This window comes from Fukomys damarensis, unplaced genomic scaffold (genome assembly GCF_012274545.1).
Source record: "Fukomys damarensis isolate Sample0158 unplaced genomic scaffold, DMR_v1.0_HiC HiC_scaffold_22, whole genome shotgun sequence".
Classification (NCBI taxonomy): Eukaryota; Metazoa; Chordata; class Mammalia; order Rodentia; family Bathyergidae; genus Fukomys; species Fukomys damarensis.
The window spans coordinates 24,324,544-24,330,549 of record NW_022900934.1 but is presented as its reverse complement, the minus strand read 5'-3'; positions in this window follow the sequence as shown (position 1 = coordinate 24,330,549).

The window sequence follows — 6,006 nt, the reverse complement described above, 5'->3', positions numbered from 1 at the left end:
TAAAACAGGGCCATAGTAACACAACCAGTATGGTTTGGGCATGAAAACAGACAAAATAGATCAATGGAATAAAATAGAAAACTGAGAAACAAACCTACTTACCTATAGGCAACCAATTCTCAACAAAGTTGCCCTGAAACATGAAGAAAATAAATCCTTTTCAACAAAAAATGCTGGGAAAACTGGATATCCTCATGTAGGAAATTAAAACTAGATCCCTATCTGTTAACCTGTACAAAAATCAACTCAAAATGGATCAAAGACCATAAGGTAAGACCTGAAAATCTGAAAGTTCTAGAGGAAATCATAGGGGAATATACTCAAGATATTGACACAGGCAACAGTTTCCTGAACAAGACTCCAGTAGCTCAGGAAATAAAAGCAAGAACTGACATATGGGATTATATCAAATTAAAAATCCCTGCACAGATGGGCCAGGGATTTAGCTCAGTGGTTCCACTGCCTGCCTCGCAAACATAAGGACCTGAACTTGATCCCCAGTACCAAAAAATAAATAAATAAAAAGTAAAAAAATCTCAGCACAGAAAAGGAAACAACAGTGTAAAGAGACAGCCTATAGAACAGAAGAAAATCTTTGCCAGTCATTCATCTGACACAGGACTAATATCCAAAGTATATAAAGAACTAAAAAAGACAATGAAAAGAATAACTAATCCAGCCAGGGATTTAGCTCCTTGACGCTGCACCTGCCTCACAAGCACAAGGTCCTGCATTCAATACCTAGTAGTGGGGGTGGGGTGAGGGGGGAAGGTTGTTAGAGATGATGTAGAACTGAAAATACAACACTCCCACCTCTAAAAGAACAAGAATTTAGCGTGTAATCTACATACTAAAAGAGGTATTGATAAAATGATATTTGGGATTTACTTCAAAATAAGCCATCAGTGGGAGGAGTGGATGAAAACTATTGTCAATGAATTGATACTTGAAAGTTGTAGAAATGAAAATTCATTATAACATTTTTGTCTTTTTAAATATATCTTTGAAATTTTTCCTTATAAAGGTTTTTGGGATTTGGGGGTTGTTTTGTTTGTTTTTATATTGGGGATTAAACCCAGAGCCTTGTGCATGCTAAGCATGTGTTCTACTACTGAGCTATATCCCTAGCCACCAAGTTTTTAAAAATATAATCTTTATGGTGCTACCTAAATATGTCTTGTGTTCATCCATCAGTGTACAAATCCTTGAAAGACACTAGTTTAACTGTGAAGAACTAGGACAGAAGAGTTGGATTAGCTAAATTTGAGTTCTACTGCTACTAGTTTCTAGCTGACCTCAAGTTAGTCAGCTAACTACTTTAGTACACAGTTGCTGCATCTGAAAAATCAAGTGTTATCTTTTATTGCACACTTGAAGCTGTTCTGTGTCAGGCTCGTTTTGCCCTCACAACGCTAAGGAGTAAGGAAAGGCACTATCACTATTCCAGCTTCAAGGATGAGGAAACAGACTGAACTCAGGTGAGTGGATGAGTTCATGTTGTAGTCCCTGCCTCACCTCCACCCAACTCTAGATGGTCCTCACCCAAAGATCACAAAGGCTCCTATATTTGCATATTCCTAATTGCATCCTTTGCTACCTCAAGAGATGTTTCCCTGAAGCAAAGCTGAATTCTCAAATTCCCAGAAGTGTTTCTGTCTGACACCTTCTCAGCTTGTGAAAGGTGACCTGGAAGTTTGTTGCTTGATTCCATATTGGCCTGAGGAATTTGTAGGTACAACTTCAATCCTTTTTTTTTTTTTTTAGGTACAGATTCTGGTTTAGGACAGACATTTCCTGTGAAAAGCTAGGTTAAAAATGATTCTGGTCTGCAATTTGTAGAGATGGGCCAGTGAGGTTTTCCTGGAAGAAGGACAATTTAGATTTGAAAATGAGAAAAAGATAATGAACAGAACAAGAAGCTCTGAGTGCTGTTTATTATCTAAAGGGTTTGGTTTTGGTTCTGATTTTGGTACTAGGAATTGCTAAGGGAGCACTTGGGCTCTACAGTTGCCCCTCTGGAGCTCAGTCCTCAAAAGAATTGCCAAGGGAAGTGATGAGAACTCCATGTAACTGTTTGCGTTAATAGCTTTCTATTACTATAACAAATGCCTGAGATAATAAAAATATAAAGATATAAAGAGAAAACATTTATTTTGGCTCAAGGTTTTAGAGGTTTCAGTCAATGATGGGTTGGCTTTATTTCTTTTGGACCTGTGGCAAGAGAGCACATCATGGCAGGTGTTTATGTAGGAACAAAATCACCAACCTATGAGAGGAAGAGGAGGCAGTAGGGGTCTCACAATCCCCTTCAAGGGGATCCCTCCAAGAACCTTAAGACCTCCCACCAGGCCCTACCTCTTTTTTTTTTTTTTTTTGGTTTTTGAGACAGGGTCTCACTATGTAGTTGAGACTGACCTGGAGCTTACTATGTAGCCCAGGCTGGTCTCGAACTCACAGCAATCCTCCTGCCTCAGCCTCCCGAGTGCTGGGATTACAGGCGTGCACCACCACACCGGGCTTGTCCTACCTCTTTTTTGTAGGATGTGTGTTTGAGAAAAGGTCTCATTATGTAGTTCAGGCTGGTCTTGGACTCATTATGTAGCCCAAGCTGGCCTCAAACTTGCTGCAATCCTCCTGGCTCAGCCTCCTGAGTACTGGCATCACCACACCAGGCCAGGCCCTACCTCTTAAAGTTCTACCACCTCCCAGTAGTACCTCCCTAGGGACCACACCTTACACCTGGGTCATTGTGGGGCATTTAAAAGAAATCCAAACTATAGTACTATTTATTTTTATGACTTGTTTTTCCTACTTATACATTCAATATAGAAAACTAAAGGATACAGAAAAGGACAAAGTCTCTTTCTTATGTTGATTCAAGAAGAGACAGTTATGAAATAGTTGAAAGATACAGTCCTGGGTTAAAATTTTAAGACTGATTCTTGCATTCTCTGTGAACTCTGGCAAGTCACCTAATTCTCCTGAAATTATTGTAAGACCTAAAGTCTCACTTCCACTCCACGGAGCGTGAACAGCCGAAAGGCCTCCACGATGCTGGGCCCTAACACCCAGCGAGGCTCCGGGAACACGACAGAGAACCGAGAAACCCAGGAAGGAACACACCAGCCTAGATGGTAAAAGACCTTTATTAGTCTGGCCAGACGGCGCTCCCCGAGCCAGGTGGCTCAGAGAGGCAACTGCTCAGGGGCTGAGGTACTTTTTATAAGGTTTTACTAAACAAAGAGTCAGGGAATTCACAGAACAAGACTGCAAACACATTGCTTATCTTATGCAGGAAATGTTCTAGGGTCACCTTTTGTCAAACCATTTGCCCCTGGGTGGGCTGTTAACCAAGGTAGCAATTAGCATATGAAGAAGCACAGTCTGGCCGATTAGCATGGAGTCACTTTAGCCTATTCAAGTCTTACATTATTTTTTCTAATATAAAAGTGAGAATCAGCTCGATGTTGTGGTGCACGCTATAATCTCAGTGCTCAAGAGGCTGAGGCAGGAGGATTGCCATGAGTTCAAGGCCAGCCTGGGATACACAGTGAGATCAAGCCAGCCTAAACTACAGAGTGAGACACTGTCTCAAGAAAAAAAAAACAACTGGGGGCTGGGGATTTAGCTCAGTGGTGCTGCCTCCTGCCTTGCAAGTGCAAGGACCCAAGTTTGATCCCCGGTACCAAAAAAAAAAAAATTGGGAATCACTATATCTCCTACCTCATTGGGTACTTGTGGAGATGAATGAAGGCATATCTAGTTCACTGCATACAGTGGACCCTCAATGTATGTGTTTTCGTGTTCTTATTTCACAGTTTATAAGACAGATTTTCATTTAAAAATTTTTGAGGACCCTTAAGGTATTACTAGTGCCAGAGGACATGAAGAGTTGGATAAGAAAAGAGCTAGTCTTTTCTCTTGAAGTAATTATGTCTTGAGGAGCAAAGAAATATTACCTAATTAAGTAGTCCCATCTCCTGTATTTAGGAATATACAAAAAGACATTTTATCCCAATTTCCAGCTATCAGCAGCAGGAGCACAGAGAAGCAAGGTCACGTAGCAAGTACTAAATAGTAGAGAGGGGACTGGAACCTAATTAGGACAAATATTGAGAAAGGTAAAATGATGAAGGATTTCAGAAATAATGTCATGCTGTAGGGAAAGGGGCCAGACAGGCAGAGAAATAATAAAATGAAGGCTTCAGTAAGTTTTCTGGAAAATCCTGACTAGAAAGAGTTAAACCCTTCCTAGAGGGAGTGATAAGCAGCATGGCTCTGCCAGGTGCTCCAGCTAAAGTTAGTTGCCCTCCCTACCAGTAAATTACAAAGGAGACAGAAGGGGGGTTACATAACGGAAAACTCAGTATATGTAATATATATATATATACTCACACCTGCCTGCCCCCACATAGTCTCTTACTGTATTTCCCTTAATTGCTAATTCCACCTTGTATGTAAAGTTCTTTAAAAATAAACAAACCCACAATTTTCAGACATAGGGCCTGACAGGACAAAGAAAACCCAATAAAGCTTCCTTAAGAATTGGCACTTAGTTGGTGGTAGCTGAATTAAGGGGCCTCAGGCCTGAAATAGCCAATCAGGTTGTGACACAGCTCCAGGGAGGGGAGAATCTTATCTGCTGCCTAATAAGAAGGGCCAAACACAAAGGCCATAGAGTTTTTCTGGCTCCAGATCTCTTACTCTCTCTCACAGGGTAGCTTTCTGTACCTTCCTTTCTACCTGTCTTTCAAATAAAATGCTTTTTTTTTTTTTTTTTTTGGTACCAGGCATGGAACTCAGGACCTTATGCTTGCAAGGCTGGCACGATTCCACTAAGCTAAATCCCTAGCCCTAAACTTTATATTTCTAATTCTTTGTTGATATAAGTTTATGATTCCTGGTTGGCTACAATGTTACAGTGTGGTTCACATTCCCTGGACACAAGAGTGCTAGTTTATGGATCAAAAGAAAGAAATGGGATTTAGCTCAGTGGTGCTGTGCTTGCCTCGCAGGCACAAGGTTCAGTTCAATCCCCGGTGCCAAAAAAAAAGGAACAAGTAGGAATCCCTATTGACTGGATCAGGGACTACAAATTCAGCTCTGAGAATGGACTGCATTTTACTTGTGCAGGATTCCACAGCATGCTACCTTGCAACATTTCACTATGATAAAAATTAAACATATAGAAGAATAACTGGAAGAACTCTACAGTGAACAGCCATTTACCTGATAGAGAGATTTTTTGTAAATAATCTAAAAACCTACAAAATATTAGGAAAATGTAGAATGACTTCTTCTGTCTCTAACAGCAATCTGCTTTGTTTAGTTCAAAATTAACAGACACCAGAGGCATTAACCATAGAATGGGACATTTGGCCTCATCCTGAGATAACGGCACATCAAGACCCCAAGCTCCAAGGTTCTGTAAACTGCATGATTGTAAAAGTGTCAAGATGAAAAGAACAATTGCTAACTTTGCTTTCCTGATGCTGAACACCCTCTTCCTGTGGCTAGAATAGATAGCTAGATGAATCCTAAAGGTAAACTTCCTATCAAGAATTGCTAGTGGCCGGGCGTGGTAGCGCACGCCTACAATCCCAGCTTTCGGTAGGCTGAGGCAGGAGGATCGCTGTGAGTTCGAGACCAGCCTGAGCTACATAGTGAGTTCCAGGTCAGTCTCAACTACATAGTGAGACCCTGTCTCGAAAAAAAAAAAAAAAAAAAAAAAAAAGAATTGCTATGTCTGGGTTAAAAGTTAACTGTCTTGTGACTATGATTTGTACATCGGTAATATAAACTGAGGATTGAAATCATGGCTATAAAACCCTACAAAAGAAGAAGCTGTACGGGCTGGGGATTTAGCTCAGCGGTTTGGTGGCCTGCCTTGCAATCACAAAGACCTCAGTTCAATCCCTGGTACCAAATAAATAAATAAATAAATAAAATGAGAAGAAGCTGTAATCCAGCGTGGGGTCCATCACTGTCTCTGCTTTTAGTGTGATA